Source organism: Hyla sarda, chromosome 4 (genome assembly GCF_029499605.1).
Source record: "Hyla sarda isolate aHylSar1 chromosome 4, aHylSar1.hap1, whole genome shotgun sequence".
Taxonomy (NCBI): domain Eukaryota; kingdom Metazoa; phylum Chordata; class Amphibia; order Anura; family Hylidae; genus Hyla; species Hyla sarda.
In genome coordinates, this window is record NC_079192.1 from 128,911,210 (window position 1) to 128,924,863 (window position 13,654).

Consider the following 13,654-nt stretch of genomic DNA (forward strand, 5'->3'; position numbering starts at 1 on the left):
ATTATATATCTCAGCTCACCCAGTATTTTTCCAACCTATTTCATTCCAGCCTTCTACTTCAGGAGTCTGTTAGATGACGCAAAACAATATTTGTTTAACCTTTTCCCACTTTATGACATACTATTAAGTCATGGGAACTTGTTACAAATAGTAAGAATCAATCTGCAGTGCTACCCTCTCCTATTAGTTATTATTGTCCTTGTTTTGCTACTAGTGGTGGTTTTAGTTTTTATTCCTGTGTAGTTCTGTAATGTTAGTGTGTAGTTCTGTAATGTTTATTTCAGTTTGTCTTATTGCTTTAGCTTCTATATTCAGTATTTTTTCAGACTTAGTTCTTGTCTCTGGGTTCTATTATCCACTAGAAACTTGGCTATTCACAATGAAATTGTGGTGTCCAGAACAGCTTGCTGGACAGCTGGAGGGTCCCTACCTGCCTCCTCGCTGTCCAATCACCGAATGACTGCTCCGTGCCTGAGATCTGAGCAGCGATAACACTGATCAATGCCCGGCTATTGCCTGGCAGTGATCTGTGTAGAAGATCAGTGTGTGCAATGTTATAGCCCCTTATGGGAGCTATAACACTGCAAAAAAAAAGTGAAAATAAAGTGTTAATAAAGATCATTTAACCCCCTTCCATAATAAAAGTCAGAATCACCCCCCTTTCCCCAATAAAGAAAAAAAAAATATGTAAATAAAAAATAAATATGTGATATCGCCTAATAAACATATGTGGTATAACCTAATGTTAATTAAACCACATGGTCTATGGTGTACACGTAAAAAAAATTCCAAAGTGCAAAATAGCGTCTTTTTGGTAACTTTTTATACCATAAAAAAAGTGAATAAAAAGTGATCAAAAAGTTACAAAATTTTATTTTTTCTTCAGTTTTGTCGCACAATGATTTTTTTTCCATTTTGCAGTGGATTTTTGGGTAAAATGACTAATGCCACAGCATAGTATAATTGGTGTAGCAAAAAATAAGCCATAATATGGATTTTTAGGTGCAAAATTCAAAGCGTTATGATTTTTAGAAGGTGATGAGGAAAAAATGAAAATGCAAAAACGGAAAATACCCTGTGTCATTAAGGAGTTAAGCCAGCAGACATAATATACTGCAATACAGAAGTATTGCAGTGTATTGTGCCAGTGATCACCTTGACATCTTCCTTAGTCAACATCTTTTGAGTTTTATAACCCTATTCCATTGTTTTAGATAACAACTTTCTTGGTGGGGCCATCAAATAGCCAAGTTCACAACTGTAAGGGATGTAAGCTCTTTTCCTATTGATTGCAAGGTAATTGACAATTTTAGTGCAGGCATTCATTTTAGAAATGCACATTACACAGTGATATTCTTGATATTCTCAGGTTTACCCTCCCTGAGATGTTGCTTGGCCTGGTTGCTTGGCTACGCCCTTTGGCTGTGGCAGCAATCAGGCTGAGCTACACCTATGAGCGAAACATTTAAGTCTAGCTCATTCTATTCCTGGTTGCCAGTGAAAGAAGTTTCCAGTAACCAGCATTATTGTCCCCTCGCTAATCTCCTGGCTTTGACTCAGCTTGTTTGACTATGCTTTCAGTGTGTGTTACGCCGAGTGCTCCGGGTCCCTGCTCCTCCCCGGAGCGCTCGCGGCGTTCTCCCCTCTGCAGCGCCCCGGTCAGACCCGCTGACCGGGAGCGCTGCACTGTCACTGCCGGCGGGGATGCGATCCGCGTAGCGGGACGCGCCCGCCCGCGGATCGCATCCCAATCTACTCACCTGTCCCGTTCCCCGGCTGTCACATCCCGGCGCGCGCGGCCCCGCTCTCTAGGGCGCGCGCGCGCCGGCTCTCTGAGATTTAAAGGGCCAGTGCACCATTAATTGGTGCCTGGCCCAATCAGTGTAATTAGCTTCCTTCTGCTCCAGGCTTATATAAACCCACTTCCCCTTCCTGTGCTTGCCGGATCTTGTTGCCTTAGTACCTAGTGAAAGCGTTTTGTGAGTGCCTTTACCAGTGTTTCCAGACCTTCTGCCGTTGCCCTTGACTACGAACCTTGCCGCCTGCCCTGACCTTCTGCTACGTCTGACCTCGCCTCTGTCTAGTCCTCCTGTACCACGCCAGTTTCAGCAGTCAATGAGGTTGAGCCGCTACCGGTGGACACGAACTGGTTGCTACCGCCGCAGCAAGACCATCCCGCTTTGCGGCGGGCTCTGGTGAAAACCAGTAGCAACTTAGAACTGGTCCTCTGGTACGGTCCACGCCAATCCCTCTCTGACACAGAGGATCCACCACCAGCCTGCCGAATCCTGACAGTGTGTGTGTGTGTGTTTAGTTTGATTTCTGTTAGATTTGTGTGCCTCCAGCTGTTTTCCTGACACCTACAGTATTGTATTTTATTGTTTAAAATTTTATTTTCCCTTTCCCTCAAAGGAAGGGACCGTCTTCATGGTTGTGGACCCGTTGTTTAGGATGGGCACATAAGAAGGACGCGACAGAGGCTGGAGGCAAGTTTAGGGCTGCACTTTATCTCTGCATAACGTGACAATATGATTTTTGCATCAACTATGAAATTTGGGTATTTGATACAGGGTAAAAAAGCTAAGAGATCATCCTCTAGTTATGGCGATTCCATATTTTTGTGCCAGGTCAAGTAGCCCTAGCCTCCCACCCCAAATAACATATTAGGCTGATATTTTGTTTTACCTAATTTGTGTTATATTAATGTCCTATGTTAAAATTTAAATTACAGCCATTTTTTTTTATACCTTTTTAATTTGCAAAATTGCCATACACATAACAATTTACACATTCATAAATCAGCATATCTACTTATTTTACATATCATCCCTCCCCCTCCCTCTTCTTCCCTTACCCCTCCCCACCCTCCCGCGACAGCCTGTTGCCTTTATACCACACTACCTCATATCCTTCTTTACTTTTTATATATCAACTGGCCCCGGAAAGTTAAACAGATTTGTAAATTACTTCTATTAAAAAATCTTAATCCTTCCAATAGTTATTAGCTTCTGAAGTTGAGTTGATGTTTTCTGTCTAACTGCTTTCTGATGACTCACGTCCTGGGAGCTGTCCAGCTCCTATGGGGATATTCTCCCATCATGCACAGCTCCCGGGACGTGACATTATCCTTGAGCAGTTAGACAGAAAACTTCAGAAGCTAATAACTATTGGAAGGATTACGATTTTTTAATAGACTTTAACTTTCCGGAGCCAGTTGATATATAAAAAAAGTTTTTGCCTGGAATACCTCTTTAATCCCTTCTTTAATATGTGGTGCCTTTGGTGCAAACCATTTCCTAAGAATCAGAATCTTGGTCAACCCAACAAGTTTGAGGATTAGGTTTTTATTTTCCACAATTTCCAACTCCAATACAGCAGTAACCATATTATATTTTAATTTCACCCCCAACTTTGCCTCAATTTTACTATAAACTTGCTCCCATAATGTCTGCACCTTGCACCCCCACTTCATATGTATAAGATGCGCATTTTCCCAACTACATCGGGGGCAATTTGAATCATCCCTTTTCCCCATTCTAAACAACCCATAAGGAGTGTAACTAGTTCTGTGAATCAATTTAATTTGTGATATTTTGTGATTTGTGCTAATAGATGATTTATCTACATTTCTAAATATTTCCCGCCACTCCTCTTCCTCCAACACTCCTATTTCATTTTCCCATTTTCATTTAATTATTTTAATATTTTTTTGTGTCTTGTGCTTAATAATTATCATTTTCCCCATTCTACTCCTTCAACTAATTTTTGTGTCAACCAAAAATTCAAATAATTCGTGTTACCCAATTTCCCATCTAGGATTATCTTTATCTGCATAAAATGCATTTTTATTCTGAATATATGCCAGCCATTTTTTTAAACAATCTGTGCACTGATGGCGGCGCCTCCATAGACTTTAAAAAAAAAAAAGCTTGCCACTTTTTATACCTTTTTTAATGCTGTTTTTATTTTTTGTTTTTATTTTGTGGTAACCCAGCCTTATACCACAAAAATACACAAATGATTCCCTTGTTTAAGTCTCGAATATGTGAATCACTTCCACTGTGTAGAATTAATTTTGTAATTGTATAGAATTTAAGATGTGCAGTACATCAGTTACCACATTGTCACATAAGGACATCAGTTCTACAAATGACAGTCAGGGGCCTTGTACAGCGGTGTGCAGCAGGGCCTAGGAGCTTCAAGTCTCTGCCCATATTTTTCACACTTGGCATAATTATTGCATAACTGAACTATAGTGTAGGTGTTATATATTACATATATAGACAGGATGAATGTGGTTTAATTGTAACGAATATTAACTAATGCAAGCTGGAATGTGTTCACTGTTCTTTCATGCCTATTAGTTCCTGTTCACAATTTTTGTACATTCATACTAGATAAACAACTTATGAAAGAAAATATTATGTGGACAATATTTATAAAGCCTACCCTGCCCACTGCAGCTTACTAAACAGGAGGCAACATTCAGCGTCCTACAGCCTGTGGTCTCCACAGCTCATATTTAGAATGCCTCCCCTTATATACAAAGGACTTTCTTTGTTAATCATAAAACCATGTAAACTTCAGCCATATGACAGTCTATGATAGACGAAACCAATACAAAACACTGCTTTAGACAGGGACACTTTTATTTATTTTTCAGAAAAAATAGCGGAGATTTTTAACAAATTCTGATTTTCAGGCATCCGGTATGTCTTATATCTACATTGTTTTATATTATAAAGAGGAGGCAAATGCAGATATGTATATTACAGCAGCAGTGATGTGCATTGCCTTTTAAAAGGTTGGTGGACTGTAGATTTAGTTGCACCTTTGCCAAGCCGAAGATGCATTGAGGAAGAATGAATACTGGGTATTTTAGGAAGGTGTGTTGGGGGGCGGGGTTGTTTAAAGACAAAGTGCAGGCTGCTCGGCCACAGACTGACAAGTGAGAGGACAGGGTACTAGTTATGGAAAGTTTTTATTTTTTTACATAGTGAACATCCAAAAAGTTTTTCTATTTTTGGTAACACCCCTCTCCATTCCATTAAATATGTAAGCCACATCATCCCCACAATATAGAAAGTAGAAAACAGAAACAAATAATCCCATTCAGTCAGGGACAGATATATTCTATTCTACCAATATATAAAGACCAATATAACCAATAATAGTGCCTTACAGTGACCATGCAGGGGTCGGATGCCGGTTCTACAGAGGTGGTTTGCAGTAGAATACATAAATACTAAATTCAGTGACTCACAAATGATCTTCTCTTATTGCCTTCCACTTTCCCTTTCTTCTCCATCTACTCCAGACTCCAAACAAAAAATAGCATTTTCTGCCCAAACATTTTTGGCCCCTTGTTTCTGCAGTCCATCCCCCATAGCAAAACAAAGTCAGACCTCAGTCAAGGCCCCTAAATAAATCAGACCCCCTAAATTAAGGTTATGTTCACATGGCAGAATTTCCGCGTGCGAAATTTCGCACAGATTCTGCGTGCGAATTCCACATAAAATTAAAGCCCAATAGACTTTATTGGGATTCCATCCTCCCATTCACATTTATCGATTCTGCACGGAATACGCACCGATTCAGATCCACACAAACCAGAAACCACACAAATGAATTTGGATGCAGAATTGGTACGGGTTTAACGAAATTCTACCATATGGATATAGCCTAACTCAGACTCTCAACCAGGCTACCTAAAGTAATTAGATCCCAGATACTACATCTTGATTATTTATGGTATCAGAACCCAGGGCAGAAGTATTCACAGCTGAAAAGTAGGTAGTGATTTAGGTATTCTAGCGGCCGAGGACCGAGTCATTATTTTTTAGCTGCTTGCCTGCATTGAAAGTGTCAGTGACCAGGAAGATCCATCACTAAATATTGTGTATTGAGCAAGTTCTACAACCTTTTGTTATCAAATCAAATTTTTTTTTTAGGATTAGCAAATATCTGACAAAAACAAGATGTTCAAGAAATGTATAAGCTTCTCTGTTTCAATTACAGAAAAGTAAAGTACACCCAATTGCTTAAAGACTTAAAATGTGAGTAACATATACCAGCAAAAAATAAATCTAAAATAAAATACAACATTACATACTCAAGGCATGTCAAGATGTTAAAAGTTTGTTGGCTGTGCGGAAACTCTGCTGCTACTCATTTAAATATAATAGAGTCAGTTCTATAATCTGGTCTATGCAATTGTTCTATAACATGTTCCATGCAATTATAAATAATTTACTTAGAAACGTTTTGGTAGTTCCGAGCGTAAACTAAGTCTATAACCATGCAAAACTCTAATGTTACAAAAGTTGTGGTAAATAGGTCATTTATTTAAGAGTGAGCCTGAAGGCCGAACCACAGGGTGCTCTATAGCACTTAGCCAGTTAGTAAGAGAACATAATTAGTTCCAAGTTCCTGCCTCGTAAGCATTTAAAAATTCGACAGAAATTATAACAGGAAGGAAAAGCAGAAATTCATCTCTGCATCTAATTAACGGTAATTAATAGCATCCTATTGACATCATTCTATTGCTTTTATTGTTTTCTGGGGAGAGATACTCAACAAATAGCCGTGACCGTCAGGGGTAACTTGGCTGACAAACCATTTGGAAGGATTAAAATTTACTGGTCAATGCCAAGGACAAGTTTATACTGTGGAAGGTCTGATTCACGTCTCCAAGTTCAAAACTAGAAAGCAGTGATTTTTACATACTATACTAAACCAGTTAACTGAGAAACTGACTCATTTGTGACATTTAACTTTTTCCGTGCTACACATGTGACCAGTTCTATCACTTTTATAATCTACTGAAGTCAAACAGTAAACATTTTTTAATTGTTAGTTGATAATAAAGCAGTCAATGTTGCTGACAACCATACTGACTAAACTCAACCCAATGTATACATTTGCAGTGTTTATAGATTTTAGAGATGAGCAAGCTGAATCCGGCGAACCCAGATTTGACCCGAACTTTAGGATTTTTCTGGCTCGGCAAACACTCAAGCTTTTACCGGTTCAGCTTGTGCAAGCTGGTAAATAGTGCAGAAAAACGTAGTAGCATGGTTTTTTGGTGGATGGAAGAAGCAGGGTGAGGTGACGTCGGGACATCAGCATATCACATGATACCCAGGTCTATCATGTGATTTGCTGCTTACTGCGTCAATCTGCACAAAGGCCAATAGAACACAGCAAGGGGGAGGGCATTTTTACACAGATAAGAGGGCAATGATATCACCCACTGCATTCAGAGAGGCTAAACTACTGAAGAGAGAGACAAAAATAGGGACAGTTAGGGATTAGAAAAATAGAGAGATAAAGAATAGAAATAAAGACAATGGAGAAGATTTATCAAAATTTGTCCAGAGGAAAAGTTGCCCAGTTGCCCATAGCAACCAATCAGCTCGCTTGTTTCATTTTTAACAAGGCCTCTGCAAAATGAAAGAAGAAATCTGATAGGTTGTTATGGGCAAGTGGACAACTTTTCCTTTGCACAGGTTTTGCTAAAGCTCCCCCCTTGTGTATGAACAGGATTCAATCCCCATGCAAGAATCCTAAAGGGGCTCCAAAACACCAAAACAGCATATAAGGGGACATCCTAATTACAGCCTCTGAAGGGCTCATCTTTTGCTTCCACAAATCCACAGCCTTTTTCAAGGCTCATGCCTACACATGCCTGAGTTGAATAGTGCCCCTGAACCAGCTCCAGTGAGGTGCATTAACCCCTTAAGGACCCGGGCTTTTTCCGTTTTTTCATTTTCAATTTTTCCTCCTTAACTTTAAAAAATCATAACTCTTAAAAATTTTCACCTAAAATTATATATAATGGCTTAATTTTTGCGTCACTAATTATACTTTGTAATGACATTAGTCATTTTACCCAAAAATCTACGGTGAAACGGGAAAAAAAATCAATGTGCGACAAAATTGATAAAAAAACACTATTTTGTAAGTTTTGGGGGCTTCTGTTTTTACGCAGTACATTTTTTGTCAAAAATGATACCTTATCTTTATTCTGTAGGTCCATACGGTTAAAATGATACCCTACTTGTATAGGTTTCAATTTGTATCACTTCCGAAAAAAATCATGAATACATGCAGGAAAATTTATACGTTTAAAATGGTAATCTTTTGACCCCTATAACTTTTTTATTTTTCTGTGTTCAGGGCACTTTGAGGACTCATTTTTTGCGCTGTCATCTGAAGTTTTTAGCGGTACCATTTTTGTTCTGATCAGACTTTTTGGTCACTTTTTATTCACTTTTTTGTGGTATAAAAAGTGATCAAAAATGCGCTATTTTGTACTTTGGAATTTTTTTGCGCGTACGCCATTGAACGAGCGGTTTAAAAAGCGGTATATTTTTATAATTCGGACATTTCCGCACGCGGCGATACCACATATGTTTATTTTTATTATTATTTACATAATGTTTTTTTTATTTTTGGAAATGCCGGGTGATTCAAACTTTTATTAGGGGAAGGGATAATTGAAAGGGTTAATGATTTTTTTACACTTTTTTATTGCAACATTATAGCTCCTATAGGGGGCTATAACATTGCATTAACTGATCTTTTACTCTGATTGATCCATATCCATAGGAATGGATCAATCAGGGTTTTCGGCGATTGAATGCTCAAGCCTGGATCTCAGGCTTGAAGCATTCATTCGGCGATCGGACAGCACAGGAGAAGGTAAGAAGACCTCCTCCTGTGCTACAGCTGTTCGGGATGCCGCGATTATACCACGGCGATCCCGAACAGCTCCCTGAGCTAGCCGGGCACTTTTACTTTCGTTTTTAGCCGCGCGGCTCAGCTTTGAGCGCGCGGCTAAAGGGTTAATAGCGCGCGGCACAGCGATCAGTGCCGCGCGCTATTAGAGGCGGATCCCGGCTTCACTATGACGCCGGGCCCGCCGCGATATAATGCGGGGTCACCGTGTGACCCCGCGTTATATCGCAGGACCGGGACTCATGACGTATGCATACGTCATGGGTCCTTAAGAGGTTAATCTGTGCCACCCACCCACAAAGCGTATTCAAGTGGCACCTGTATACCTATATGGCCTGTCAACACAATTGTTAATATAATAGATTTCCGCAAACACCTTCAGTACTCATTGTGCTCATTGTGCTGTCATCTCGGGCGAGCTGTAATAGTGACAATGGGTTAATGCATGTCGCCATAACTGAGCCTTGAAAACACTTTAAAACTACTTGAATACATTCCTAACAGTGTTAGACAAGGGTTCAGAGGTGTTAGGCAGTGTTATAAACATTTTTAGGGGCTTATTTCATTGCTGTTTGTAGTCGAACCAAACTCTCGATTTCCGAAAAGTTCTGTGAGTCCGGTGAACAGAATTTTTCAAAGGTTCACTCAACTCTAATAGACTTCTTCTAGCTGGGTGTATTCCAAAGGAGTATCCATTTAGATTATGATATATCAATACACCTATGACTCAACTGTATTGAGAGTCTTTCAGAGACGCATGCAGTAGTAAATGCATACAGTTGCATTTATCTGGGGCAAACAATTGCACTGTGCAAATTAATACTTTGCAAATGTAGTGTCCAAAGTGTTTGCCAAGCCTAATGGTGTCCTGGATTGATGTGTGTTGTGACAATATCTTGGAACATCATCTTCAAAGTGATGTGGCCTTATAAAAAGAATGCCACTGTACCAAATATAGGTTTATGCATATTTATTATTGCGTGTATTGCTGTTATAACCTTAGTAGGGTCACTAAGGAAAGGTAAGTTCTTAAAACAAGCAAATGCATACATGAAGTGGTTGTCTAGTTTAGAAAAACAATTTTCAAATACCCCATCTTGGAGTTAATAAAGGAGAGTTCATTATTTTGGAAATCTATTCTATAATAACCTTATACAGATGAGTGGAACTGATTTCCCGACACAGAAATTTCTATATGCAATCTGTTGCATGTGAATTTATTTTTATGTTTTATTCTTCCTGTGATGGCAGTTACAGAGCATTTGACCACATGTTACCAGGTTACTGTGAAGAGTACAGATGATAGTCTTAGCAGCATGACACCCTGTGACCAGCTTATTTTCACAGGGCCAGTTACACCAGTTTCAGACGAGCATACTACAGCCATATGTCCCGGCCTATCTGCAGTTCAAGTGATCAGAACTTACAGCATCATAGATCCCTAAGATGTTGTCAGTTTGGGTCATAAGACTAACAGACATACTAGGACTTGCAGATGTAATAAGGGCACAGAAATATGGCCACATTACCCTTTTCTGAAACTGGCCTTTGCTGGAATTAAACTGGTGGTACTGGGCCAGTAAAGCAGAAAAATCACTGAATAACCAGACCAAAACTTGAACAAACAAAAGAAAAAAGAGACACATAGTGTAATAACATCATAGAAGATGATAAAAATACCAGTTAGCAATAGAGCCACTCACCTGGGTGGGTTGTGGTGTAGCCCCAACTCCATAAATAGCCTATCAATCCCTCTTTGGGAAGAAATTAGATGATATACTGGATACCATGCAGCAGCGAGTCACTTCCAAATACCCCTAACTGTCCGACAGTGGGGCCAGTAAAAAAAACTAGAAAATGGTGTCTCGAGGAGCGCAGCAGTAAACCAGTAGTTTTCCAAAATGCAATTAAGATTTATTTAGTCCAATATAAAACGTGATTTTCGGAGGGTTTACCCTCCTTCTTCAGATGACAGGACTGAGAACGTGCTTACGTTTAGGGTAAACCCTCCGAAAAGTACGTTTTATCCATGTTCTCAGTCCTGTTATCTGAGGAAGGAGGGTAAACCCTCTGAAAAGCGCATTTTATATTGGACTAAATAAATCTTAATTGCCATTTAGAAAACTACTGGTTTACTGTTGCGCTTCTTGAGACACCATTGTTTAGTTTTTTTGTGGCACGCCAGACCAAAACTTGGTATTCTATAAAATGTATATGTCTAGTGACCTGAGTTAATTATACAAAATGTGTATTTGTACACAGCAGGGAGAAGTATGTTATGAGTTTTTAACATTTGCCTTCTATTCTAGTTCATCCCTATAGAGACCTCATTTATGGCATTTTACTGATCGCTAAATATTTACATTGCACATTTCTTGTCTTCTCATCAAGGGAAACCCTGGAAAAAATAATGGATCTGTTCACACCTGCACTTTCTTTACTTTAAAGCAGATCAAGAGGTGAGTTTACTGTTCAATCTAAGTCTTATGAATTGCATCTTGCATTACTTTTTTTTAAATAATCATCCTCTGTTTAGAATTGCATGTATTATGTAGGAAGTATGTGCGCCATTTTAAAGTGAAAATATTTAAGATTTGAAATGGGGGTTCCATATTGAACTTTAAGGATAAGTTCTGAAACAACTCTGTTAAAATAAGAAGCAGTGATGCAGAGGGTAGGTGCACTTGTCTTTTGCCTTTGTGGTGGTGCGGGGGGGGGGGGGGGTGTAGAAGGGACGGACATCTGTAGGCAAAGGGATGGGCAACATCATCACATGGAGGGGCCATCGGATGAGATGCTGTTAGGATCGCAGAGGAGGTCTGAGAGCGAGGGGGGTTGTTTGAGCAGCAGGCACTTTTCAGTTCTGAAGTAAATTGGTGTGGGTTAATGTGTAAAGGACGGGAGCTGCAACTTTTGTGCGACTTTAAGAGAGAAGTCGCACATCATGAATTGATCACCACTGTATTAAACTAGTCTAAAGCCCTGCACATGGCACTGCTTCAGTCTGACGAAGGGTCACGTGACCTGAAACACGCCACTGCTATTTCCACGTGTTGGTATGTGTTCTTATCCTGCTCTGTGTTTTAACCTCCAATAAATTGGAAGATTCTACAGCGCTGGTTCCAGCCTCTCCTTGCTTGTTACTTGTGGAGATTGCAGTGTGCTTGGATTAGGAGAAGCTGACCTTTTCTTCTGTTGTCTTCACTGAACATGGTAGTTCACTTTCAGATATGAGCTATAACAAAAGTTGCACAAAGGTCACAGGAGAAGTCACTGAGACTTTGGATGTAACTTTTTTTTAGATAGAAAAAACGGTCTAAAAAGCTTGATGAATTCCCCTCAATGAACCAAAAGGCTAACCTTTTTGAATTACTCAAAAATTGATTGTAAGCATCTTTGCTTAAATTCTGCTTGACAACACAGGGTGTACCTGTATGCCCCCTGCCATTTGGGCCTAAATGCATCAGGGTGTACCTGTACCTGGAGGGTTTAGAGTCTATAAAGCAAGCGCCAGAGCTGTGTTCGCTTCATAGGCAGTAATTGATGGCAACTATCACTGCTAGTGACAGGCAGTGGTGATCTTGCCACTGCCTGTCATTTACCCTTTAGATGCCATGGTCAATGCTGCTCTCAGCGTCTAATGGAAAAAAGACAGGTGCTGGTGGTAATGTGGTGCTCATCAGACTCCTGGGATCAGGGGAGGCGAAGAGTTAAAATGGTGGCTGGAGGTCTCTTACCTATCCTCCTGCCCCAGCATCATTGCTCCTGTGATACAGCCTAGCAGTATTAGTACAGCACCAATCTCCCTGTACAATGTTATGCAATAGCATTGCATTGTAAAGTGAATGCAATCCAATTATCTCATGTAATGCAAGGGGACTTAAATAGTGTAAAATAAAAAAATATATATTTTTTTAATATATTAAAGCCCCTCCCCAAATAAAAATGTAAATCACCCTCCTTTTCCCATTTTCCCCCAAAAAAATCATACAAAAATATACTTAGAATCGCCGTGTGTGGAATTGTCCAAGCTATAAAAATATAGCATTTATAATCCCGATCAAAAAGTCTCATCTAAACAATAATTCTACTGATAAAAATATAGATACTTTCACAAAAAATGTGCCCTTATACAGCCCCTTATACGGAAAAGTAAAAAAGTTATAGGGTGCAGAATAGGACAATTTGAGGTGTTCTAAATATGTTTAAAAAGTTACTTTAATTAATACATTAATAGAAAAAATATTTTAATTGGGCATTGTTTTAATGGTATTGACAGACAGAATAAAGATACTTGGGGGATATTCAAAGAATTAAGCAAAACTTTTTTTTTTTTTTTTTTTGCTTTTTTTAAGCAAATGTGGTGCACACTATTAGCACCACATATTCAGATATTTAGCACCCGAATTTTAAAGGGGCGTGGCTACGAATTATGCGTTATTAACACCCTATTTTCAAAGGTTTAGCACAACTTTCTGGCGCACAAAGGTGTTGCAGTTAATACCTGGTATTAAATGATGTTCTATTTATTTTTTTGGCTGCGGGACAAACGTGCCCCAAATTTTCAAAAGACCAAACACACTTCTGAAAATGAGGCGCTAACAAGATCCACTAATTACACAACTCTTTGAATATTCCCCCTACTGTGTCAGTTTTAGCGCAAAGTACACTGTGTAAAAATGAAACCCCCAAAAGTTGCTACATTTTTCCCTACAAATACATTTTTTTTGGTTACGTCTTACATTTTTTTTAATGATATTAAAGATGTCATTACAAAGTACAATTGGTCACACAAAAAACAAGCCCTCATATGGGTCTGTGGATGAAAAATAAGAAGAATTATGTCCATTTAAGGCAAGGAGGAAAAACCTAAAACGCTAAATGAAAGACACAGCCAATAAAAATTGTCTGTGTC

At 39.2% G+C, this 13,654-nt stretch overlaps 1 protein-coding gene across 1 annotated transcript in view; it reads left to right on the forward strand.

Annotated features, from left to right (window-relative positions):
• The window catches only part of IL16 (interleukin 16), a 107,826-nt gene that overhangs the window by 7,461 nt on the left and 86,711 nt on the right, over window positions 1–13,654 (forward strand). The window contains exon 2 of the mRNA XM_056572126.1: window positions 11,131–11,198. The gene's annotated coding sequence lies outside the window, so the exon portion shown is untranslated. The remainder of the gene's footprint in view (window positions 1–11,130; window positions 11,199–13,654) is intronic.